Source organism: Ambystoma mexicanum, chromosome 11 (assembly GCF_040938575.1).
Source record: "Ambystoma mexicanum isolate Mex_15411 chromosome 11, UKY_AmexF1_1, whole genome shotgun sequence".
Classification (NCBI taxonomy): domain Eukaryota; kingdom Metazoa; phylum Chordata; class Amphibia; order Caudata; family Ambystomatidae; genus Ambystoma; species Ambystoma mexicanum.
In genome coordinates, this window is record NC_090934.1 from 942,593,673 (window position 1) to 942,620,027 (window position 26,355).

Below are 26,355 nucleotides of genomic sequence, written 5' to 3' on the forward strand. Positions count from 1 at the left end.
CTTGGGGTGTTAGACAGCTATTCATGGATCTCATGTAGGAATAAAAATAGGCTCAAAGTGGTAATTGTACTAGTGTCAGACAATTATTAGGATTTCAAAGTTGGGTTTCCCGTGAAATGTAGGGGCAGCTGCCAATCCTAGTTGTCAAGGGAGGTGGGGGGCAGACAAGAGTCCTATGCCCAGGTTCCACTACTAAAAGGAAGGCAAGGTGGCTGCAGGGTAGGAATTAACATGCATTGAACTGAAAGGGGCTCAGTGGGGCAGCAAAACAGGTAAGCAGCTCAGCTCCCAGAACCTTGATGAAGATGAACAGAAAGCCAAGGTAAGTCAGGGACGTTGGGGACATCTCACATTTTAGGTTTTGGCATTGAGGGTCCAGAGGTCTCTGGTGTAAAGGGTTCTATCACTGACACCTGCGTACATCGATTTGGCGGCTCTGTTCTTCATTAATGAGCTTTCAGAAATGGAGCACCACCAGGATGGACTTGGCTGCAGCTGAAGGAAGACCTTTGCAACCACACCCATGACATTGGTGGATAAAAAGGACACTTAAGACACAATGAACAGTTGAACACCACACAGGGTTTTCATACACAAGGATGGAGGACCAGAGGACACAGGCTCCATCCGGGTTCCTCTTCTTGGCAGAGGACTGCAGAGTCCTCTTCCAAGAAGAGGGACGTTGAAGTCCCATGATGATGATACGCTGCAAGTTTCATAGGTAAAAGCTGCACAAGATCCAGGCAACAGGACAAGTCTTCACTTCTGACAATGGATTATACCTACAGGCCAACGACTCTTCAGAGTTCCAGGAGGTCAACTTTGGCATTCCAGGACTCAGTACTAGATATTCCCGCCAATTCAAGGGAACAGGACACAGTGGAAGGCCTCAAATAGAGAACAGAGGTTCATCTCACGGCCAAAGACTTGGCCATCATTGGTTCCATCAGCACTTCTCTGTTGTCCCGCTGTGGCCCTTCATGCTTCAATTCTTGGCTTTGGTGGTTGACTGAAGAATGGCTCCAGATCAATCCTCTCGAAATATATGCAATCCAGCGATGGCGAGTCATGCAGGGGACATATTAGGGGACCTGCTACATTCAAACATATGTCCGGCTGTCCAGTCTCAGAGACCTCTGAGGTACAGCCATGATCTCACACAAAGTTTGGAATGTCTATTCGGGCTGTCTGCAGCCTCACACCACTTCAATAAATGTGTTGCTTACACATTTTCTATTTATTTATTTACTGTGCATTATAGTTCATGAGCTGAGGTACCTCCCGATCAGAGAGGGTCAAGTTGGTATTCATGTTACTTCCTGGTGCCTAAGAAGAGAGGAGCTCTCCGTCCCATCCTGGACCTCAGGGCCTTGAACAGGTTCCTGAGGAAGGACAAATTCAGGATGGTAACATTGAGAGAGATTCTCCATGCTCGCGAACTCCAGGACTGGCTGGTGTCGATAGTCCGACAGGACGCTTATTCGCACGTGCTGATACACCAAAAGCACATGAACTTCCCAAGGTTCCTCATTGGTGACAAGCACTATCAGTTCACAGTGTTTCCCTTTGGGTTCACCTCTGCTAAGGGTCTTCACCAAGCTCATGGCGGTAGTTGCGGCTCACCTCAGGAGATTCGGGGACCATGTATTTCCGTACCTGGATGACAGACTGATCCGAGGGAATTCGATGAGGCAAGTCTTGTCTCATCTAGAGGACACCTGCCTACTACTGCACAGGCTGGGATTGTCCCTCAACTTGAAGTAGTCACATTTGATGCCAAGTTCAGCGGCTCCAGTTCCTTGGAGTACCCCTAGACACCCGGGTAGGAAAGGCTTTCCCTTCCGAGGAGAGAGTCAGTAACATTGCACAAATGGTGCAGTTGTTGCAAAACCACGCCACTCTTCCAGCGGCTTTCTTCCTCTGCATCTTGGGTCCCATGGCCTCCTGTATTTTTGAAGTGCCAGAGGCCAGGCTGTGTATGAGATCCCTTCCAATGGTTTTGGTATGTGGGAGCTCTTACAGATTGCCTTTCAGTGTCCAGGCAAGTGTTCCGCAAACTCGGCTGGTGGAACACGCGCAGCAATCTGTTGGCAGGGGAAGCCTTCTGGCCTCCTTTGCCCCAGGTCAGAATGGTCACGGATGCGTCCCTGAAGGGTTGGGGCGCCCACAGGAAGGATTTGCAGGTGAGAGGCATCGCGTCTCCATCAGAAGCCAAGTGGCATATAAACAGGCTGGAGTTGCGGGCGATCAGGTTAGCCCTGAGGGCCTTTGTCTCGTGTCTCAAGGAAGTATGTCCTCGTCCTGAGACAATACGGTGGCCATGCACTACCACAACAAGCAGGGTGGCATGCACTCCCGCCCACTATGCAGAGAGGCAAATCAGCTGTGGTCCTGGTTGAGAGAGAACCAAATCTGGGTCCCTGCAGTTCATCTGGCGGGGACAGAGAACACCTCGGCGGATGCTCTGAGCAGGCAGAGCATGGTCTCACATGAGTAGGAAGTGTGCCAGGAAGTTCTAAAGGAAGTCCTCACTCTCTGGGCTACCCCAGCACTGGATCTGTTCACCATGGAGTCCAACATGAAGTGCAAACAGTTTTGCTCGAGGGAGTTTCCAGAGAACGGTGCACTGGGGGACGCGTTTCTGGTGGATTGGACCTTCCCTCTCCACTACGCCTTCCCCCCCGATTTGCATCATTCCTTGGGTTTGCAGGAGGTTGAAGAGATTTTGAGCGACCATGATCCTGATCACCCTGGATTGGGCAAGGAGAACATGGTATTCCCATCTCCTGGATCTGACCATCTGTCCGCCTCACCAGTTGCCTCCACGTCGGGATCTCCTAACCCAGTCAGAGGGTCAAGTGCTCCACCTGACCCTGGATTCCCTCATCCTACATGCGTGGCTCTTGTGAGGATGAGGTCTGATGAATGGGGCATCTCAGAGGAGGTACTTGAGGTATTGCTGGATGCACGCAGACCTTCTACTAGATCTCTGTACGCGTGCAGGTGGAGAAGATTTGAGGCATGGTGAAGGGAATACGAGACTGACCCTATCTCCTGCCCCACCACCACAGTGATGTCGTTCCTTCTGTCACTGGCCTCTCCAGGCTTTCAGATTGTCACGGTCAAAGGGTATTTGGCATCCCTGTCTGTGTTCAGGAGGTCCCCAGACCAAGGTTCCTTTTTCACCATTCCGGTCATGGCCCAGTTTCTAAAGGGTCTTCTCAACAAGTTTCCGCCAACCCCTTTTGTTATCCCAGACTGGGATCTTAATCTAGTTTTGACCTACTTGATGGCGGCTCCATTCGAGCCTATGCATTCCTGTTCTTTGCGGCGGTTGTCCCTTAAGACAGCCTTTTTGGTCGCGATTACATCTGCGAGGAGGGTTCGGGAATTGCAAGCCTTGTGCTGCAAACCTCCTTTTCTGAAGTTCTTTTGTGAGAAAGTCTCTCTTAAAGTCAGACCTGGATTCCTTCCTAAGGTGACTTCAGAATTTCATCTGTCCCAGTCTATAGATTTACCTGTCTTTTATCCTCCTCTGCATCCCTCAAAGGAGGAAGAGCGGTTCCACCGCCTTGATCCCAACAGAGTGTTAAGTTTCTATGTGGCTCGCACATCTGAGTTTAGGAAATCAGACCAGTTGTTTGTGGCCCATTCCTTGTCTAGAAAAGGCCTTGCCATCACTAAATAAACCCTATCACAGTGAATTATTTTGTGCATATCCGAGTGTTACCAATCGGCAGGCAAGGAATTTCCAGCGGGCATCAGGGCCCACTCGACCAGAGGGGTCTCAGCCTCTGCGGCCCTCCAGAGAGGGGTCCCTTTTAGGGATAGATGCCTGTCCGCCACATGGTCATCCTTACATGTCTTTGCCAAGCACTATGCCTTGGATGTAGCACTGGGAGCTGATGCTAGGTTCGGTAGTGCGGTGCAACATAATCTTCTGGTTTATATCTTTCTGCCCTCCGCTGTTATCTGCTTGGGGAGTATATCATGATGAGGAATCTGCAGGAGAAAAGTAATCCATTAAAGGAGAAATTACCTTACCGTAATGTTCTATGGATTTTTCTCCCGCAGATCCCCCATTGACCTTCCCATCCATCCCTGCTCTGTGGTTGTCGCTTCTGTCCAAAAGAGAAGGCACCTTTTGATGGCTCTGGGATGACTGTTTCAGTCTTAAAAAATGTAAAACATATTTTTTCTTCACTCATTGTTGTGGGTTCACTCTTTTGGGGTGTACCCTTGTTAATGTTTTAACGCCTGGTTAGCCTCTTCCTGTGTTTTTTCTTCTGCAGCATTCAAGCGCAACCGGAACATTTTGGAGGAACTGAAGCATGGGGCGTAGTGACATGGTATATATACGATATCTGACGTCATGTCCGGAGCCGATGATCGAGATCCAGACAAACGGATCGACGATCAACAGCCGAGTCGAGGTCCACGACGCCCCCTGTCGAAAAGTTTCCGAACAGCAGAGCTGGATGATGGATATCTATCACGATGAGGAATCTGCGGGAGAACAATCCATAGAAAGAACTTTACGGTAAGGTAATTTCTCCTTTTCTCTCGCATTCCTCGTTGCCCTTGGTGATTAAACAACTCAATCGTCAAGTTGTTATTTGTTCCTTCTCCCCTCTGTTTAACCTTCTACTTTGTGTTGTTAGATCTTAAGTTAACAGAGGTCCCTACTTCTGATACATCAAATCCCAGAGAGAGAAAAATATTGTTTTCAGCTCATATTGCTTTCTTGATAATTTGAGAATGCAAGGGCACTTTAACAATATCAAGACACTCTTCTTCCACACATTCCACAATTCTAATGTCCCGTGTAGTAACAAACAATAAGCTTGGAACCTCAAAAAGTAATGAGAGAATGTAGTGTCTGTTTAAGGGCAGCCTATTTGAGCTTTTAAAAAGCTGACTCAGATATATACAATTTACATTGAGCCTCATTATGAGAATCGCGGTGAAAACACAGTCATTACCGGCATGGTGGTATTAGCACGTCCGTGCACCCTCAACGTCGCAAATAGCGGCTGATGACGAGAGCGCGAGCATGCGCAAACCCCCATGCCAATAATGGCAGCACCGCCATGCCGCTAAAGACCCCCCAAACCCCTGATAGCAGCATCACGGATCCCGCTGATACCGCCTCCGCCCAGGAGCAACCCCTTAATAACGGACCCGAAATTACCATCATGCAAATAACGGGTTCGTAATACCGGACCCGGAAGTAACGTCGCTGCGCCGGAACAGGAAATTCAGCGGCGGCCATGTTAAAAAACACAATCCATCGCAATCCTCCGAACACAGCACAGTTTGGCGTAGGGCAAATCCACAGAAAACGTCCAAGGCAACAAGAAAATCCACGCCCCACCTGCGCAAGAAGAGGTTCTCGGATGAAGAACTAAACATGTTAGCCGACACCCTGGTTGCACATGCAGAGGAAGTCTTTGCCACAGATCTGAAGCGCCCAGCACAACTGCGGAAAAAAGAAATCTGGGAGGAGGTGGCGAGAACAGTGACTGCGGTTGGCACCACCACAGTGAAGGATGTCAAAAAAGGTGAGACGATCTACGTCTCCGTGTGCGCAACATCCTGGCTGCCAACTGCAGGGAGGCCATGGGAACAGGTGGCGGGGACCACTCCCCAACCAAACTGACAAAGTGGGAGGAGGAGACGCGTAGCACCACCATCAGCATGGAGTCGATATAGGGCTTAAGAGACATGGAGGCGGGTGGGCCGTCATCGACAGATGGAGGTGAGTGTCCACACAAACCACAGAGAACCAAAGCATGACGTAGCACTACTGACATGAAACTGAACCAAGTCAATGCATGGCCCATCATACACACATAAACAGATCCATGTCCAGATGGTGGCCCAAACTCTGGCACATTGATATGCACGCTGCGTGCCAATCCCATTACCAACAGAGACCCAACACACAGCAAAACATCACATGTCACACATCACGCAAACGTAACACAATGGTATGCCACATAGCACACATCAGTTCAAAAAGGAGAGTCCACGACGTATGCCAATATGTCCCCCCGTTGCAAGCATCCTGTGCGTCACACCTACAAGTATGCAATGAATGAAATGTGAACTACTGAAGAACACTGATGTATGCATCTTGCACGTACCACCATCACTGAGGCCCTGCATCTCGTGTTCCCCCACAGGCACAGATGCTGACAGTGAAGGGCAGGAGCCTGCCGCACAGGCCACGACATCCTCCAAGGGAACCAGGGCTAGGCAAGAAGGCACAGGACCATCCACCTCCAGGGCAACACCAGTGCCCAGACTGCAACACAGGCCAGCACCAGCAGTACAGGGCAGGCCACCGGAGAAGGAAAAAAGAAGTGAGACAACTCCCCAGGACAAAGCCACACCGGAGTTGTCTGCTGTCCTAGAGGCTGACATTGATAGCACACAGTCTGCTGCCACCAGTTCATTTGGGGAGGTAGCTGCCTCAGCCCCCCTCAGCAACGAAGAGGGCCATATCGAAGAACATTTCGACATGGACGGCAACCTCCATTTGGAATGTCCACATACCCCAAGCCGCCCACCCCCCTACACTCCACACAGGGCACACCAGTCAGCCCCATGCAAGAACAGGCCGGAGTACTGGGGAGTCCACATCTGTGGTCCCCCTCAGAGGGTAGTCCAGCATTGGCCTGCCCTGCCACTGCCCCGTCCACCTCCACAGCCACCACTAACATGGAGGCCCCCATGACGAGGCTTGAGGCCTGCCAGGATAGCATGATAGAGCTGGTCCGCCAGTATGTGGCGGAGGGGGAACTGACCCGGCGGGAAATACGTGAGGCGAATGCAGCAACATCGTAGCCATGAACAGTAACACCATGGTGATCCGCGACAGTCTGGCAGCAGTGACCCAGGTCCTGGTCAGGATTGTTGAGCAACTGCAGCAGCAACGACCTGCTCCGACTGTTGCACAGGCAGCCACCTCTACTCCACCAAGCACACCTGCCAGCTCGCTCCAACAAGCCCTGTGCGCCAGACCAGGTGCAGCGCACGCCACACGGACATGCAGCCCCCAGAAGCAAAGAGAGGCTGCCACTAGCAGGGCCGCCCTGCATGTGCTAACTACATCCTGAGGAAAAACATGATTGGCACATCATGTGTGGGATGTCAATGGGGGAGGGAGTATGGGGTGTTGGGGGGAGTTGGGAGGGGGGAGTTGGTGTTGGGGGAGGAGGTAGGTGTGTGTGAGGTGGAGGGTTCAACCACAATAATGTTATATTTACAATACACCCGTTGTGTTCAAAATCATATCTTGACTGGACATTGTTCATTTTGTGTGTTTATTCAATTCATGACTCCCCACACACCCTGTGTCCATATGCATGCGATCCCAGTGCCCTGTGTAGTACTACCACAGAACCATCTCCATCCTGCTGTTTCAAAAGAAATCGTCAATCACTGATTGACGCACAGCACGGCCATCTCGTGCATCGCGAACTGGCAGGGGTGCTGCTTCTCCATCATCATCTTCATCCTCACCCGGTGCATGCAGGTCAATATCAGGTGGCAGTGGTACGTTTCTACGGATGCACATGTTGTGCAGCATGGCAGAGACCATGGTGATCATGGTGATCTTACCTCCCTTCTCAGGCCCGTAAAGGCACGTAAAGGAGTGCTCCACCAGACCTGCGGAGGCAGCGGAAACGTGCCTTCAACAGGCCAAAGGTCTGCTCGATCACAACACGGGTACGGGTATGAACCCGATTGTACTCCTCTTCGTGCCTGTTCTGTGGGATCCGAACAGGGGTGAGGAACCACGGCTTCAAGGGATAGCCACCATCACCTGCATGGGAGCACAATGAGGTATGTATGAGTCCATTTCTGACATGACACCTGTAGAAATAACTGTCATGGCTGCAGCTATTTGGTGTTCACATGCACATGTCCCTGGATGTATGCACACAGGTACAATTGTCGCAATGCGTGCTGTACTATGGTCTGCAGGTGCGTATTGCCTTGACCAGATGATGCAGGGTGTACACTTGCATGCTCTTGCAGATGTCCTGCCTGTGTTGTGCTTTGCTGCATTCATGTGCATTAGGCAAACTCACTGCATGCTGCTGGATTGTGTTGCAGAGGGTATGCTCAGTTGATGTGCAGTGGACGCGTTGAGGGATGTGGCCTGCTTGTACGTCTGACATATTGTCATTGGTGTGCAGCATTGGTCTTATGTATGGCATTGTTTTGTCTCGTTCAGGGTGCAAAGTGTAGGGCCACAGTGTTATGCTGTATGTGCACTCTCCACTCACCACCCAATCCCACCCAGGTGGAGTATACATCCCCCCCATCCCACCCAGGTGGAGTATTCATCCCCCCCACTGCACTGCCATGGGCCTGTCAGGCGACTTACCGAGCAGCCAGGCACGTCGTCCAGCATGTCGCTCCATCTAGCAGGGTAGCGAGGAGTTCTGCAGCACCATGTCATCATGTGTGGATCCGGGAAATCGGCACAACAATGTGTGATGATCTTGCTGGAGTCACATACCATCTGCACATTGATGGAGTGGTATTGCTTACGATTGTGGTACACAACCTCTATGGCATGTGGGACCACCAATTCAACATGGGTGCAGTCGAGGGCACCGATGCAATTGGGCATGCCTGCCACTGCATGGAAGGCAACTTTAGTGTCAGCGAGCTCCTGGCCAGTCTGTGGTAGGGATATGTGGTTGTGTGCGTGCTTCAGGAGGGCATCCAGCACTTGGGTCAGCATGCGCGAAAAGAGAGGTTGTGATATGCCATGCAGCTGGCCCACTGCGTGCTGATAGGTGCCTGGGGCCAGGAAGTGGAGCACAGACACTACCTTCAGTAGAGGGGGGGATGGCAGTGCGGATTTCAATCAGGCTGACAATGTCGTTGTGTATCATGTCCACTATAGTGGTGATGGTGTCCCGGTCCAGCCGGTACAGGGTGTGGATCTGCTCAGGTGTTAGGTTGAATGGATTGGCTCTGATGCGAGGGATGGCTGGATGCCTACGTCTTGCCACTGCCTGCACAGGTGGGACTTGCTGTGCCTGTCTCACCCTCCTCCTCCTCCTGCGTCTCCTCTGTGCTGCCTGTTGTTGTTGTTGCTGCTAGTGTAGCCGTACAGGCATGTTCTCCAGTCCCAAGATTGCAACAGCAAGTGGGATCATTTTGGTGTGGGAAGGGGTGTGGTGTGTGGGTGTGCTCCTTTTGTGCTGGGACAGGCTCCATTACCTCCACCTGTGGTGATTGTGTGCACCTGTGGCAGTTGGGTGCACTGCAGGTTGCTATTTACGGGTGATCCGCGATGCCTGTAATACCGCCATCATGCAGGCCCTATTTACCGCCTTCAGGATGCCGATAGGTGCATGCCCGCGTGACTTGTGATGGGCTCCTGTTAGCGGCATCCCGGTATTGCTGCCACGAAGGGCGCGTGTAGGCGCGCATGCTGGTAAGTAGGTGCACGGTACAGACGGTGGCGGTGTTACCGGGTTGTCGGCTTGTAATGGCCCGGACTGGTAATCGATGCCGGTATTACCATTTCGCCTTCCTTTTTTACTTATCTACTTGCTCGTAATGAGGCCCATTCTTTTACATCTTGTTTACTTCACTTACTGTATCTTTTTCCCTACTCCACTTGTGAGTTTTCCTTTCAACATCTTTAAAGTGCACCTGGATTTGCTTTGCCTCTGAAAGTTTTGTACTTTTTGCTAAGCCCGACCTCTTCTCCTCAATGGTATGGAATAAGGGGTGTACCTTTTGTAAAGCTCCAGGTACCTCTGTTTCTACTTTAGCCAGACCTTTTCTACCATCATATTAACAAAATATTGAGAAAAGTTTCTGTTTCTTACAATCTTCTTGTACACGCCTGATGTCACGATTTGATAGCAATTGCGGGCTTGCTATGTTCCCTTTTAGTACTTCCAGATGGTATCTAGTCAATCCATCGAAAAACCATTCCATCTAATGCTTTACCATCGAATTATAAGCAACGAAAAGCATTTCCATCGAAATGCCTTTCCATTGACTACAATTCGATGGTAATTTCGAAATTATTTTTATTAACACTAGGGTTAGATTAAGGGTTAGGGTTGGGGCTAGGGTTAGATTTAGGGTTAGGATTGGGGCTAGGGTTAGATTAAGGGTTAGGTTAGATTAGGTTAGGTGAACAAGTTACTTTCTTACCTGGTAACGTTCTTTCGATGGGATGGTGCGATGACGTATTCCATATCTATGACATGTAATCACCACAGCTGTGCTGCTTCGGAAACTTTTTTCGGCGTCTGGGTCCTGCGTCGATGAGGTCGATGCGCCGTCGTCGAGGGCCTCCTCCGACGTCATCCGATGTGATAAGTAGGGCGCACGACGCCCGTAGCCTCAGTTGTAGTTTTTTCCCCCAGAACGTGTGACACTAGTCAACTGCCAGTCAGACACAAAGCCTTGCGGAACGTAAGCTGCAATCGCAAAAGAAATTCTGCAGCGGGGAAGGCAGGGCGGGAGCGATATGGAATACGTCGTCGGACCATCCCATCGAAAGAACGTTACCAGGTAAGAAAGTAACTTGTTCTTCGAGGGGATTGGGTCCTCCGACGTATTCCATATCTATGACAGACTCCCAAAGCAGTACCAGAGCAAGGAGGAGGGAAAGAATTTAGAATCAAAATTTAGAATAGCCAATCAAATAGCAGAGCAAAGGACCGCCTTGCCAAAGGCCAGATCCTGTGCTCGGATGGAATCGAGGGAATAGTGACGTACAAATGTATGTACTGAAGCCCAGGTGGCTGCATCACAGATGTTGCGAATAGGAACACCCCTCTGCAGGGCAGTAGACGCAGCCATACCCCTGGTAGAATGGGCCGCAAGCCAGCCGGTGGGTCCTTACCGGCCAAGCGGTAGCACTCCGAGATGGCCAAAATAATCCAGCGAGACAAAGTCTGTTTCGTCATAGCTTGCCCCAAACGCTTTCCAGCGTAACCAATAAAGAGTTGATCGTCCACTCTGACCCGGGACATGCGTGAAACATAAAAGCTTAAAGCTCTCCTAGGATGAAGCCTATGGAGCCTCTCCTCTTCCTTACCAGGATGCGGAGGAGGATAGAATGCCGGAAGAACAACCTTCTGGGCCAAATGAAATTCCGTCACTACCTTCGGAAGAAAAGAAGGACAAACTCTAAGGACAACCCTGTCCTTGTGAGATACAGTGAAGGGTGGCTTAACTGAAAGTGCCTGTAACTCACTCACTCTGCGAGCGGAAGTAACCGCAACTAAAAACACAGTTTTCAGAGTTAACAGCCTCAAAGGGCAAGAATGTAAAGGCTCAAACGGAGCACCCATAAGAAACTTAAGAACAAGGTTTAAATCCCAACCGGGCACCAGGAAAGGTGACGGAAGGAACACATTAGTGAGCCCTTTCAGAAACTGTGAAATTAAAGGGATTTTAAAGTAAGAACACTCTTCAGACGAGCACTTAAAGATGGACAGCGCTGCCAGGTAACCTTTAATGGTACCCACTTGCAAGCCCCTGTGGGCCAAAGAAAGTAAAAAGGACAGAACCATGGGGATGTCACATGCAAAAGGATCCACATTCTGAACTCTGCACCAGTCGCAGAACTTACGCCAACGGTACAGAGACTTTGTTGCTGGCCTTCGGGCCGAAAGCAACACCTCCATCACGTCTTCAGGGAGGTCCCAATCCCTATACCTCAACCTTTCAGAAGCCAAGCGTGAAGGTTGAGGGATCTGACCTCTGGATGGAGAACCTGAACCCCCTCCCGTGAGAGCAGATCGTCTCGGTAGGGAAGACGACGCGGAGGGCAGATGGACAAGTCGAGAAGGTCCGGGTACCACGTCCTCCGAGCCCACGCCGGAGCAATGAGGATCATCCGGGAACCGAACTTCCGTAACCTCCGCAGCACTTGCGGGATGATGGGGACTGGAGGAAACGCATACAGCAGCGGGAATGACCACTCCACCACGAACGCGTCTCCTAAGGCTCCTTTTGGAGGTAATTCCCGCGAGCAAAACCTTTCGCACTTCCGGTTGACACTGGAGGCGAAGAGATCCACTTGAGGGGTCCCCCAAAGGGCAAAGATCTCCAGGAGAATCTCCTGAGCCAACTCCCACTCGTGAGAGATCGTGCTCTGCCTGCTCAGAGCGTCCGCCGTCACGTTTTCGTCTCCGGCCAGATGAACTGCCGAGATCGGAACTTCCTGCTGGATGGCCCAGAACTCGAGCTGCATCGCCTCCCTGCACAGAGGAAGTGACCCTGCCCCCCCTTTTTGTTGAGGTAGTGCATGGCCACTGTGTTGTCCGTCAGGATCAGGACACTCTTTCCTCGCACAGTCGGCAGAAAAGCCTTCAGGGCTAGCCTGACGGCCCTCAGCTCCAACAGATTGATATGGAGTCTGGACTCCGACGGAGACCAACGACCGCTGACTGTCAGCCCGTTGGCATGAGCTCCCCAACCCGTGAGGGATACATCCGTCACGATTGTCACCTCCGGCCAGGGAAGCCAAAATGGAGCCCCCTTCATCAAGTTGCCTTCGACGGCCCACCACAGAAGGTCCCGGCCGACTGAGGGCGGCACCTGAACCGGGTCCGACATCCTGCCGGAGGACTGCGACCATTGCGTCTTGAGCTCCCACTGCAAAGATCTCATCCGCAGGCGAGCCTCTGGCACCAGAAGAATGCAGGATGCCAAGAGGCCGAGCAACCTCAAGAACTCGAACGCTGGGAGCGTCTGGGCATGCTGAAACTTGTGCACCATCTGCTGAATGTGAAGAGCCCTCACCTGGGGAGGAAAACACTGCCCCAGGGAAGTGCCGAGCACTGCTCCGATGTACTGGAGCCGCTGTGTTGGCGTCAAATGGGACTTCTTTAAATTGAGGGAGAAGCCCAGCCTGTGAAGGGAGTGGCAGGTGACGGACAGATGATCCAGGACTTGCTCGGGAGAGCTCCCCCTGATCAACCAATCATCCAGGTAGGGGTAGACGTGAATCCCCCCCTTGCCTGAGATGCGCTGCCACCACCACCATGAGCTTGGTGAAAACCCTTGGGGCGGAGGTCAATCCGAACGGCAGGACCCGAAACTGAAAGTGCGAGTCGCCAACCGCGAACCTCAGGTACCTCTTGTGCTTGGGATGGATCGGCACATGGAAGTAAGCATCCTTGAGGTCGAGTGACACCAACCAGTCCTGAAGCTGAAGGGCCTGGAGGACTTGAGAGAGAGTAACCATCTTGAACTTGTCCTTCCTGAGGAGTTTGTTCAAACCGCGCAAGTCCATGATGGGTCTCAATCCCCCGTCTTTCTTCGAAATCAAAAAATAAGGGGAATACCATCCCTTGTTCCTCTCCGCTACAGGCACCAGTTCTATGGCGCCTTTCTCCAGCAGGGCTTGAATTTCCTGCGCAAGGAGCGGATCCAGACTCTGCAAAGAGAGGTTCCCCGGTGGATTGTCGCGAGGCCTGTGCCGAAAGGGAAGACAGTAGCCGTGGGTTATGATCTCCAGAACCCACACATCTGAAGTAATGGCTTGCCACTCTACAAGATGCTGCGCCAGCCTTCCCCCAACCGGCGAACCATGGGACATGGCCTCATGACTGAATGGGAGCGGCTGCGGCGTTACCTGAGGGCAAAGAGGCAACTGCCCGAGCGGCCTTGGCACCACGGGTACCCTGTCGTCCACCTCTGGTACCCCTGCGTTGGCCTCTTTGACTGCCAGCTCCTCTCGCTTTACTGAAGGAGTAATAGCGAAAGGAACCACCCCTCCACTGCTGTCCCCTAGGACGAAAAGGCGGAGGTTGGCGAACTGCAGCGCCCAACGACTTCGCTGCAGCTTTTGAGGTCTGCAACCTCTCAAGGCTCTCGTCAGCCTTGCTGCCAAAAAGGTGTTCACCGTCAAAGGGCATGTTGAGGAGCCGGGACTGCACATCAGAAGCAAACCCCGACTTCCGCAACCAGGCAAACCTGCGTATTACGGTGCTCGCCGCCATGGACCTACTGACGCATTCAGCTAAATCCAAACCCGACTGAACGGACTCACACATGGCTTACCATCCTGGACCATAGCAAGGAAACCATCCGGTTCGTCCCCTTCGGGAATATGTTCAGCCGCTAATGCAACACAGTTCCACAGAGTGTGTGTGAACGAGACAAGGCACAAATGGAGTTGGCCGCCTGAAGCGCCATACCACCAGAAGAAAACACTTTCTTCGCCCAGCCATCAAAACGTTTGTCGTCCCTATCAGGAGGGATGGGACGACGCCTGCTTTGCCGGGGCAGTGGCCGCCTGCACCACCAAACTCTCCGGAGTGGGGTGCCTGGTCAAGTAGCAGGGGTCGCTACTGGCTGGACGGTATTTTCGCAACAAGGATCTGCCCACTGCCGGGAGACTCTCCGGAGCAGTCCAAGCCGCCGCCACCCTTCTCTGTAAAGCCATATGGAACGGCAGTACCGGATCAGTTGGGGGACCAACATCAAGGATGTCCGTCAGATCATCCTGCACAAACTCCCCTGGGGGAGCAGACCATCCCAAGTACTCAGAAACCCTAGCCATAAGGCGCCGGTACGAGGAATCGGCATGAGAGCCAGGCTCAGGCCTACAAAACTCCACCTCCGGAGAGGTGTCCAGTCCACTGGCATCATGCAGTGACTGTCTCAAATCGTCAAACTGACTATGGCCCGAGACAATTTCATCTGGAACCTGACTAGGAACCAGGCCATCAGAATCCTCATCCGCCTCTGAAATATAGTCCAGGTGGCGAAAAGAAGGCACCCGAGAGTGCTTGCTCTTAACCAGAGCCTTCCTAGGGGGTTCTCCCGTGCCACGGGGTACCTCCGACACGAAAGGCATCGATGGCGTCGAGAGAACCGGCATCGGCGTCGAGAGGATCGGCGTTGAGGAAATCGGCGTCGACGTCAGATGCAGCGCCTCCAGCATCGGCGGCGTCGACACAGCCCTCGAAGCCGGAGCCCCGAGCGTGTCCCTCGACGACCTGAGCGTCGACGGCTTCGACGACTTCCTCAGAGCCGGAGCCTCGAGAAAGCCTGTCGACGCCCTCGACGCCTCAGACGTCGATGTCTTCCTCGAAGACCTCACAGGTGCATGCGGTCTCGAACGCGTCGAGGACCGGGACCTGGAACGGGTACGTCGAGAACGAGTCTCCTTGTCTGAACGGGACCTCTCCCGTGACTCGTGCCGACCACTCTTGCGAGCGGTGCCTCTGGACCTCTCACGACCGACCCCACTCGGGGGCGCGGACGGCTTAGTACCCTGCGATTCAAGAATCGCCAGCATTTTCTTCCCGAAGGAAGCCCATTCCTCCGGCGTTGCACGGCTGGTGGGGTAAGCGACGTGCCGGGCAGAGTCCTCCGAAGAGGACCTGGAAGACGACCGGTGTCGGCGCTTCCGAGAATGCCTCGAAGAGGCTGAGGAGTGGCGAGACCGACTCCTAGAAGGAGACCCACGAGACTTCCGACGATGACGCGGAGAGTCACCCCTCGAATCATCCGTCGAAAGCCCCGCAGACTTCGACTTCCTGGGCTTGGACACCCGACCTACCGACAACTTCTTCTTACGTTCGCGTAAGGCTTTGGACGTGAGCGACTGGCAGTCGATAGTCATCCGTGTCGTGGGCCTCCCCGAGGCACCAGAGGCAGGCGTTGTGCGAGTCCATCACCGACATCTTGGACCCACACTCCCCGCACTTCTTGAAACCCGGACGCGGGGTCGAAGACGAAGTAGAAGACATCTTCACACGAAGGATTTTCACAAAACGAACAGGTTCGAAGAACAGAACTCCAAAGAGTCAAGGCGTTAACCGAGATTCACGAAGCAACACGTTCGCGGAAAAAACGGAACTGAGGCTACGGGCGTCGTGCGTCCTACTTATCACATCGGATGACGTCAGAGGAGGCCCTCGACGATGGCGCATCGACGCAGGACGCCGAAAAAAGTTTCCGAAGCAGCACAGCTGTGGTGATTACATGTCATAGATATGGAATACGTCGGAGGACCCAATCCCCTCGAAATAGGGTTATGGGGGATGGGCGTGGGAGGGTTAAGGAGATCCCCCCCAATATCCAAAAACATTTTAAAACGTTACAAGGAGCTGGCCAGTCCCAAAATGTCAGCACTGGACAGCTCCATGTAACGTTTTAATGTAGAAAATAAAAGCATCGAAACGCTATCTTTTACATTTAAAAGTACATAACCATTCGATGCAAAAGTTTAGATAGATATGTACTTTTAATGTAAAACAGAATTTCAATGCTTTTATTTTCGATGCATCTTTTTCGATGCATTGTCATTTCGATGCATCTTTTTCGATGCAATGACCATAAACCCTTCCAGATTAGTTTCACTCATGATACAATATTTCCCAGTACCTATCATTATTACACTGTCTGCTTTGTCTTGTTCGCCTTGGGCCTGTGGATGCAGGCTTTGTACTAATATTTCATCCTCACAGGAGTAGACTGAGATGTTACTTAGGTCAAAGGAGGGGCCCTCACCGACAATTGGGCTCCTAGGCTGGGTATTTTATACCTGTCGCTGCGATCGCCCATCATTGTGAATGTTGGCACTGCCTCGCCAAGGTCCCAGAGCTCCCTTTGCTTCTCCCCTCTTAACGGTCACTTTTATTTTATTTTTCCTCATGGGTAGGGACTCTGACATTGGGCCTCATTACGAGGCTGGCGGTAAGGGGTTAACGGCACCGGTAAGGATGCCGGTACCGTTAACCCCCTACCGCCGTATTCTGAGGTCCCTTAGCGGGTCCCACTAAGGCCGGCTGGTTTTACCAGCCACCCTTAGCAGGAGCCGCTAAGGGACCAGGGAGCTAATAACAGGCCCGCTATTTGTGGGCCTGTTATTAGCTCCTTCCCCATTCCCATTGAGACCTATAGGGGCTCGAATGGGAATGGGGAATGGTTTTCAGAATGGGGACTTATCGGGTCCTCCAAGGTTGGAATGACCTGGTAAGTCCCCATTCCGACTACCCGGACCCGGACACGACTTTGGAGGCAGCCATGGTGCTAATAGCACCATGGCTGCCTCGAAAGTCGTAATTACGCCCATTGTCTGTCTGCAGCCTCAATTGGTTTAGAAATTTCTGCGAGCCCCTATTTTTCTGTTTACTTGGCATCTTGCAATTTTTTGACTTCTTTTGATTTACACCCCTTTCCTCTTTAATTTTGATCTTGTAACGGGGGATCATGCTCAATGTGACTACTACTTAAAATAGTCGGTCCAATCACGCCCTCCATATTGTTATTTTCCAGACCTAAGACAGATACTCAAGGCAGAAGTTTTTCTTTTACACTCAATGCCGGAACCTATACCCGCTGTTTCCCTGCCGAAGGATATGTCCCCTTCCCTCCTGTGTTTTAGATTCGAAACAATGCTCCTCCTGGTTCACCAGGTACCTCTGGTTCATGATTGTAGCTGTAATGAACCCTTCCAGGAAGTTTACTTTCCCACTCAGTTCTTTTAGTATCTGCCTCACCTCTCGTATTTCAAAAGAGAGTCATACCCTTCGTCCATGGTTTCTAAGAGCCGAGCCAAGACCGGGAATGACAGTTCATCCACAACGGTTGTCTCCAACCCATTCTTGCGGAGACTCCACCTGAGAGGGTGAATTAGTGTTGAGGATCTCAAGATTTATTTATTTATTTGTATTGCGCCGGTAGCTAACAAGCTTCGGTGTTAAAACTCTACGGCCTTAGCCATATTAAAGTTTTCCAAAGGTAAACAACCAGCAATTTCCCCTCCCACACCTAATTCAATAAACATGTGTGGCAGAGGGGAACAGGATACATCACGTTTCCTAGTAATCTGGGATTCCGGTTAGTGAAGCATAATTTCTGTTAAATCATGCGAGGTGCAAGGAGACTCAGGAATTACCCATTGATTCGATATAAAATCTAAAGAAATAACAGGGGCCAACATTGACACATCTGACACTAAGTGCACTTCCTGCCAATGTCCCCAGAGACCATGGGCCTCATTCCGAGATTGGTGGTAGTCATGGCGCTATTTGCGCCATTACTGCCACCAATAACGGGTCCGGCACCGGTGTAGTTCAATGGGGACTTACCGGTGTAGTCCGACCCTGGCGGGACCGGTAAGTCCCCTTTGAACATGCCATTCCTCATTCCCATTTGAGCCCCCATAGGGCTCAATGGGAATGGGGAGGGCGCTAATAACGGGCTAGCGACTTGCAAGCCCGTTATTAGCGCCCTGGTCCCTTAGCGGGACCCATAAAGGACGTGTGGTAGAACCACATGTCCCTTACGGTTCCCGCTAAGGGACCTCGGAATTGGACGGTAGGGTATTACCGGCACCGGTCTCCTTACCGGTGCTGGTAATCCCTTACCGGCCACCTTGTAATGACCCCCCATGTCCTGTATGTTTTCCTCTATTCTTGCTAACGCATAGTTCAATTTTCCAGTAAACGCCGAAAGTGTGTCCATCCTTTCGGGGTTAGCAATATGTGTGGATCTGGAGATGTCTGAGTCTAGGTAAAGTTCCACTACAGCCTCCTCTGCTAGCATGACCCTCATATCAGATGACAAAGCAACAGTTTGAAGAACATCTGAGGCAGTATTTGGGGTCAAGATATTGTTGCTTTTAAAATAGGGGGACCTTTATTTCCCCCCAGCGCTACCAGAATAGCACTGTCCAGGGTTGCCTTAAAAGTGGAGGCTGTAACTGGCATAGGTGAGCCCTCGTAAGAAGCAGGCATATTTCACACAGCCGCAATCTCATTGCCTTTTAAACTGGCCACCATAGTAGAAAAAACTCCCCAAATGTACCTTTGAGACTGATGTGAGACAAGGTTTAGGTCTACTTTGACCTTTTCACATTTGACTGAATTTGTTTGGGTCGTTTTTTGGTAAAGAATTTGTGGCGAAACCCCCCGCAAATCCCTTCCCCCTATTCCCTTACGCCACCCCACATATATATTTAATTAAATCTGACCAAATTTCTACCAAGAATATGAGCAAAAAAATTCTGTCAAAAGGTCAAATGTTTTTCGAACAAGTGAGACAATGCTAAACCGAAAAATACCCGAACAATAATAGGTGCAGGCAGGAAGCAAAGTTTCAGAGCCAGTCTCCTCCCGACCCTCCAAATCCCACACCAGGTTACAGCAAAGCACTATATTAAGCCACTTCTTTGACAGCAATCAGTTGTTTTTTTGTACTGCTCAAGAGCGATAGCCCAACAGTCACTGTGGAATGACAGATACCCCAGATGCACCGTTCTTCAAGGGCTTGAGTAAAAGTCTACCGCGGCTTAAAGGGTAGTAAACCCCACATTCACTGCGCTTACAGAATGACTGTGAATAAGCAATTTCAGAGCAGAGTGTTATCCAGTTTTCTAAATATGATAGAAGTCATGCAGAGAGCACTCAGGAAGAGAAAGTTAGCTGGGTGTTTGCAGGCAATAATGTTTTGGTAAACATAAACATACCGCTGCTCCTTGCTACCCACCACCAGCCTTGGTCAGCTTGCACACAATTCAGATGTATTGGATGCGGCTCACCGCTCTTACTCGCTGGAGACTGCCGAGACTGCAATCACCTCTGCACAGCTCTGCGCCGCTCTGCATGTGAATGCAGTGTTTTTAAATGGTAGACTCTTCTGGCTGCAACACAATAGCAATAGTAGAAAGACCGTGTAAGGGTCTATCAGCGCCTGAACTACCGAGACTGCAATCACCTTCACAGCTCCATGCCGTTCCATATGTGAATGGAGTTTTGAAATGGTAGCCTCGTCCTGCTGCAACACAATAGCAATAGTAGAAAGACTGTGTAAGCGCCTGACAGCGCCTCCCGTACTGCCAAGTCTGCAATCACCTGTTCACAACTCTGGTGGCTTGCAAGACAAGGCATGCAATTTGCTCACCCTTTGATCTGAAGATATAGCAACCAAGAAGGCTGTCTTCCATGTAAGAAGCCTCAAAGGGCATGAATGCATCGGCTCAAATGGAGAAGCCATAACAAATGTTAATACAAGGTTCATGTCCCATGCAAGCACCGCAAAGAGAGCTGGAAGGAAGGTGTTTTTTGGCCTTTTAAAAATTGGATCACTAAGGGGATTGTGAAATACATCCCCTGCTCGGGCGTGCACTTAAAAATAGACAACACATGTTAAAGAGCCCTTGACGATAGTGACCTGAAGACCTTATGTTGCAAGATGAATCAGAAAAGACAACACCTTTCCTTTGAGATGTCGTATCGAAAGGGATCCACATCCTGTGCTCTGCACCAGCTGCACAACTTTTTCCAATGGCAGCAGTACAAAGCTTTTGTTTCTGGCCTCCTGACCAAAAGCAGTACCCCCATCACGTCTTCTGGAAGTCACCAATTTCTGTACCTTAGCCTTTCAGAAACCAGGCGTGCAAATTGAGCGTGTGTATGCTCGGGTGAAAAACCAGACCCCTTCCGTGAGAAAGAAGGTCTGGCCTCCGAGGAAGACTATTTGGAGTACAGATTGGCAATATCCAGAAGGTCCGGGTATCACATCCTCCTGGTCAAGTCCGGGATAATCAGGATCATGGTTGCTCTGTACCTCTTCAACATCGGGATCACTTGAGGAATGACAGGACTCGCTGGGAACGCATACAGAAGGGGGAAGTTCCAGACCACCACAAATGCATCCCCGAGTGCACCTCTCGGGGGGAAATTCCCTAGAGCAGAAAACTTTGAAATTCTTGTTCACACTGGATGCAAACACATCCACCTGGGTGGGGGTTCCCCAGATGACAAAGATCTCTAGAAGGGCTTGCTGAGCCAACTCCGTCATTGTATTCTCCTTCCCGACGAGGTGACTTGCCCATAGGGTGATCTTGTTCTGTAACGTCCAAAACTAGAGGTGCATCACCTGGCTGCACAGGGGGGGTGACTCTACAGTGCCTCTCTTGTTGATGTAGCATATTGCTACGGTGTTGTCTATCATGATCAAGACAGTCTTCCCCTGTAGAGAGGGGCAGAAAAGCCATCAATGCTTGTCTGATTGCCCTCAGTTCTAACAAGTTTATGTTCAATATTGTCTCTGACAGGGACCAGAGCCCATTCACCGTCAGTTAATTCTTGCGAGCACCCCAGCCTCTCAGCGACCCATCCATAATCACAGTCGCTTCCAGCTAGCTACAGTTGCCAAAAGGGATCTCCCGCCATCACTTTCTCCCTCCTCCCATGAGATCCTGCATGACTGCTTGGGGCTTAAAGCAAGTCTGTCATCCCGCCAGAGAACTGCGCTCATTGACATCTGAGGGCCCATTGGAGTGATCTCATTCTGAACCAGGCCTCTGGCAGCAGAATAATGCAGGATGCCATGTGACCAAGCAACTGTACGAAGTCTAGGACTGGCAGACATTAGACATTTGGAAATCTGGTGACCCTCTGTTGGATATGCAGAGCCCTGTCCTTGGGACGGAAAGTCTTGTCTGAGGGAGAATCCAGAATCGCTCTGATGAATTGGAGTTTTTGAGACGGTGTCAGTTGAGACTTTAAACTGAGTGAAAAGTGCAGTCTGTGGAGAATCTCCTATAGCCCCTGACGACTCCCACCTAAAAAACAAAGGCTGGTGCACTGGCATCCAAAATGCCTTGACCAACAAAATTGCCACTTTACAAAACAAAACCACCACCAAACGCCTCAAAATTACCATTACTGATGCATCTCAGAAACCTGAAAAAATCATTGCCCCCAATACGCTACAAGTTCAAATTTGCCCAAGTTACCTCACCAGAGGTCGTACAAATTATAGCCTCTCTGAAACCCTCTCGATGCCATGGCGACATAGCCCTGCACAAATCATAAAAGAAGCAGCCAGAGATCCTGCCCCCTTTATCACTAGGATAATAAACACATCCTTCAAATCTTGCCAGGTTCCTACCAACTTTAAATATGCCTGGGTACTCCCTTTATTAAAAAAAGCCTCCCTCGACCCCACCATCCCTACCAATTACAGACCAATAACCATGGTCCCTTTTTTACTCAAAATTATAGACAAGGCTGCCTACATCCAAATCTAGACCTACATCTAGACTAATAACCTCCTAGGACTTAGACAATCTGGCTTTAGACCCCTCCACGGAACAGAAACCACCCTAATTGATTTGAAAACCCAAATTGACCTTATGAAAGTCAATAGACAATGCGCACTACTTCTCTTGTTAGACCTCTCTGCCACCTTCAACCTGGTGGACCATAACATACTCGGCAAGCACCTCTCACCAGCAGCCAACTTCTCCTAAGAGGTTACAAACGGGATCAAGTCCTTCCTAAATAACAGAAAGATGAGTCTTCTCTCCTTCCGATGCTGCTGACCCTATACCTATCACCTGTGGAGAGCCACACGGCTCCTGCGTCTCCCCTACATTATACAATGTTTTTACCAAACCTCTCTTCGACATTTTGGACCGCCTCTGTGTCATCTACACCAACTATGCAGATGACACCCAGATACTGATACCGTTATCTGGCAACTATGATTCCGAAAATGCCTTACTAAAGAAAATCTACCTCGTCATTCAGGCCTGGATGGCTACCCATGGCCTCTGTCTGAATGATGAGAAGACTGAAATTCTCATTCTAGTTGCCCCACTTACCTCAACAAGCTCAATTCAAAATACGTGTCCTTTGACATAGATGGCAACATGATCAAAACTGCCAAAGAAACTAAAACATTAGGCTTTTATATTGACTCCACCCTGAACCTTAGGCAACAAGTTAGCGCCACTGCTGCGGCTACAGCTTACACCAGTAAGCTCATCCATGCCTGCAAAGCCTACCTGTCTACAAATAGCTGCATCACACTAGCTCGAGCACTAATCTTGTCTAAACTTGGTTACTGCAATGCACTATATGCAGGAGCAAACAAGCAAGAGATAAATAAATTACAAACCTTACAAAATAATGCCTTGAGAACAGCCTTCAGTATTCCAAGGAAAGACCACATTTCTGAAACAAGACAGAGCCAGAAATTACTCTCTTTTCGGGACAGAATCTACTTTAAACTTGTCACCATCTCCTACAAATATCTCAACAATGCTGCCCCTAAATATTTGAAAGATAAAATCATCCCAAAAACATCATCCAGACCTACGAGATCAGCTAACTCCTTCTGCATCACTACGCCTCGTTTCAACCTGAAACGAGTTGGAGGCACGGTACAAGCGGCCCTAGCCTGGAATGCCCTCCCGATCAACTTACGGATTAACCAATCCTTCCACAGCTTTAGATCTAACACCAAAAAAATGGCTCCTCACTAACGATGCTCCCGCCTCATCTACCCGAGTACTGCAAGCCTGCCATTTCGTGCCCTATAACCTGCACTTATGATTTTTTATTTCTTGCTTTCAATTCCATTGATGTAATTACTCTCATACTCGCCGCCGTGCCTTCTATTATGAGGTGTGTATATATCAACGCACCCACTGTTATGTATTCATGTACCCATTTTCCTGCCCTTTACTATGATGTATGCATGTATTTACTTCACCCACTACCATGTATTCATGTATTAACTTTTACCAAGATGTCTTGTAATGCGCCCAGATACCTCAGGGTGTGGCGCGCTTTAGAAATAATAAACAAACAAACAAACAAACATGGTGGCAGATGTGATTCAGCTGATCCAGGGCTTGATCCCGAGACTGCGCCCAGATTAACCAATTGTCCGGGTAGGGAAAGACGTGAATTCCCCGTTTCCTGAGACTGACTGCCACTACCGCCAACAACTCGGTGAAAACCCTCAGGCGGAGGTCCGAAAGGCAGAACTCGAAACTGGTAATGAGTATTGCCTGTACACAACCTCAGGTACTTCCTGTGCTTTGGATGAATCAGCACATGAAAGTAAACATCCTGTAGGTCGAGTGACACCAACCAGTCCTGAGTTTCCAGGACCTGGAAGATCTCAGGAAGGAACTTGTACAAGAGTCTCAGGTTCCAAGATTGGTTGCAGACCTCCATCCTTATATGGGACCAAAAAGTCAAGAGAGTACCATCCCTTGTTCTTCTCCTGTATTGGTACCAGTTCTATGGCACCCTTCTCCATAAGAGAGGAACTCTCTTTCAGTAGCAGTGGATCTGGAACAGGAGGTGGCCTGAAAAGGGGGGGCAGTTTGGTGGATGCTTTAAAAAGGGATTCAGTATCCATGAGAAACCACTTGCTGTGCCCATGCATAGTAGTACTGCACCATTATGGAAAATGGTGTGATGGATTCCCTGCCACCGGGGTGGAATGGCACAAGTCCTCATAGAGGTTTTGCGACAGGGCCCATAATGGAGGGCACATACACGTCTAGAGAATCTTCTCTGACCTTGACGGGAAATAAATTGTTTTCCATGTTGGCAATTATTGTAACACAGAAAGGGCCTACCCTTCTACTGTGAAGAGGTCTGGGTAGGCTACCTTATTGCTGCCTCTAAGGACTTTGTTACAGTCTTGGAGGACTGCAACTTCTCCAGGTAATCGTCTGCCTTTGTTCCAAACAAATAGGACCCATCAAAAGGCATATCAATGAGTTTTGCCTGCACATCCTGAGCTAAACCCGATTAACATAACCAGGCAAATCTGCTCATGACAGAATCAGTGGTGTCAAGTCCCGATTGGAGGGCTTTGTGCATAGCCTCTTTTCCATCCTCCACAAAAGAACAAATTACTTACCCGTAGGTAATGTTCCTTCTGATGGATGTTCCTCCCATGGATTCCTCATCTATGATAATCCTATCATAGCGCAGCTGATCTTCTGAAACTTTTCGGCCTCCACAGGGCACAGCGCGGCTCTTTGATGGCTCCGTCCAACACCTCTACGTGCCCACTCTATGTACCTCCTATATGCACACCACGTGACCTGTTACACCCCCTTTACTCTAGCACTCTGAATCTGAGGGACCGTAGAACCGATGGTGTACTAGATTTCCACCAAGAGGGACAGGAAAGGAGTGCAATGAGGAATCTATGGGAGGAACATCCATCAAAAAGAACATTACAGAGAGGTTATTTGTTCTTCTAATGGATTCTTTCATCCAACGGATCCCTTATCTATGATAGACACCCAAAGCAGTACGTAAATCTGGAAGAGAGAGGAAGCGAGGACCCCTCCTAAACCAGAAAGCTCTGGAGGACTTCCCTACCAAAACGGACATTCTGGCCCACAAGGGAATAGCTTCTCAGGTTGCAGCCATTGCCTTGGTAGAATGAGCCATGAGACCACCAAGCACATCCTTCACAGGTCCCCTTTGTGTCTTTGGTGAGCTGTTCCAATCTTGTACTGTATAATAAGTGAGCATAAAGGGCGGTAGATCCAAGTACAGTGTGTAAAGGCTGATATACACCATCACCTTAACAGATGACAGACCATCCCGGCCATATCATAGCATTTTAAGATGCAGAGAATGATCCACTTTGACATGGTCTGTTTGGTCACAGCTATGCCAGCATGAGCACCAGCGTAACCAACGACAAGCTGGTCATCTTTTCTAGTCTCTCTAGTACGAGAGACATACAACTTCAGGGTCCACACTGGGTCCAGCCGATGGAATTGTTTCTCTGCATTGGAAGGGTGAGGTAGAGGAAAAAACACAGGAAGATGGATCTTCTGAGAGAGATGGAAATCCAAGCATACTTTTGACAGAGAGGAGGGTCTCACTGTCAATGTTACCTTCTCCTTGGAGAAAACCAAATAGGGAGGCAAAATAGACAACACCGGGAGCTCACACATCCATCTCACGGAGTGATGGCAACCAGGAAAATCATCTTAAGGGTGAGCAATCTAATAGAAAAGGAATGAAGGGGCTCGAACTGAGTTCCCATATGAAGCGTTAAAACAAGATTTAAATCCGATGTTGGAACCACAAACTAGCGGGGAGGAAACTGGTTACACAACCCTGCAAAAACTGCATAACAGTGGGGCCTGCACAAAATTAGCCATGTTCCGGGGACCCTTAAAACACTGAAATAGCAATGAGGTAACCCTTCACAGTGCCAATCTACAGGTCTGACTAGGCCAAAGATAGCAGAAAAACCAACACAGATAAAGGATCCAGGTCTCTCTCCCGGCATCAAGTCTAAAATGTATGCCACCTGCAGGCAGACATGAATTTCCTAGTGGACCCGCAAGCTGACAGAAGCTCATCGAGGACGTTGTCCAACATGTCCCACTCCTTGCATCTCAGCAGCCAAGCATGAAGGTTCAGTCTGCTGGGGTTTGGATGGGGGACCGGCCCCTATGATTAGGAGAGCAAGTCCACTCTACTTGGAAGGCGCCATTGAGGACAGATGGACATGCCTTGCAACTCCAGATAAAAAGTTCTCCAGGCCAGTCTGGGG

At 50.1% G+C, this 26,355-nt stretch overlaps 1 protein-coding gene across 1 annotated transcript in view; it reads right to left on the reverse strand.

The window, feature by feature from the left end:
* Positions 1-26,355, reverse strand: part of LOC138505078 (mucin-5B-like) — a 2,064,041-nt gene that overhangs the window by 911,069 nt on the left and 1,126,617 nt on the right. The gene's annotated exons all lie outside the window — the stretch shown is intronic.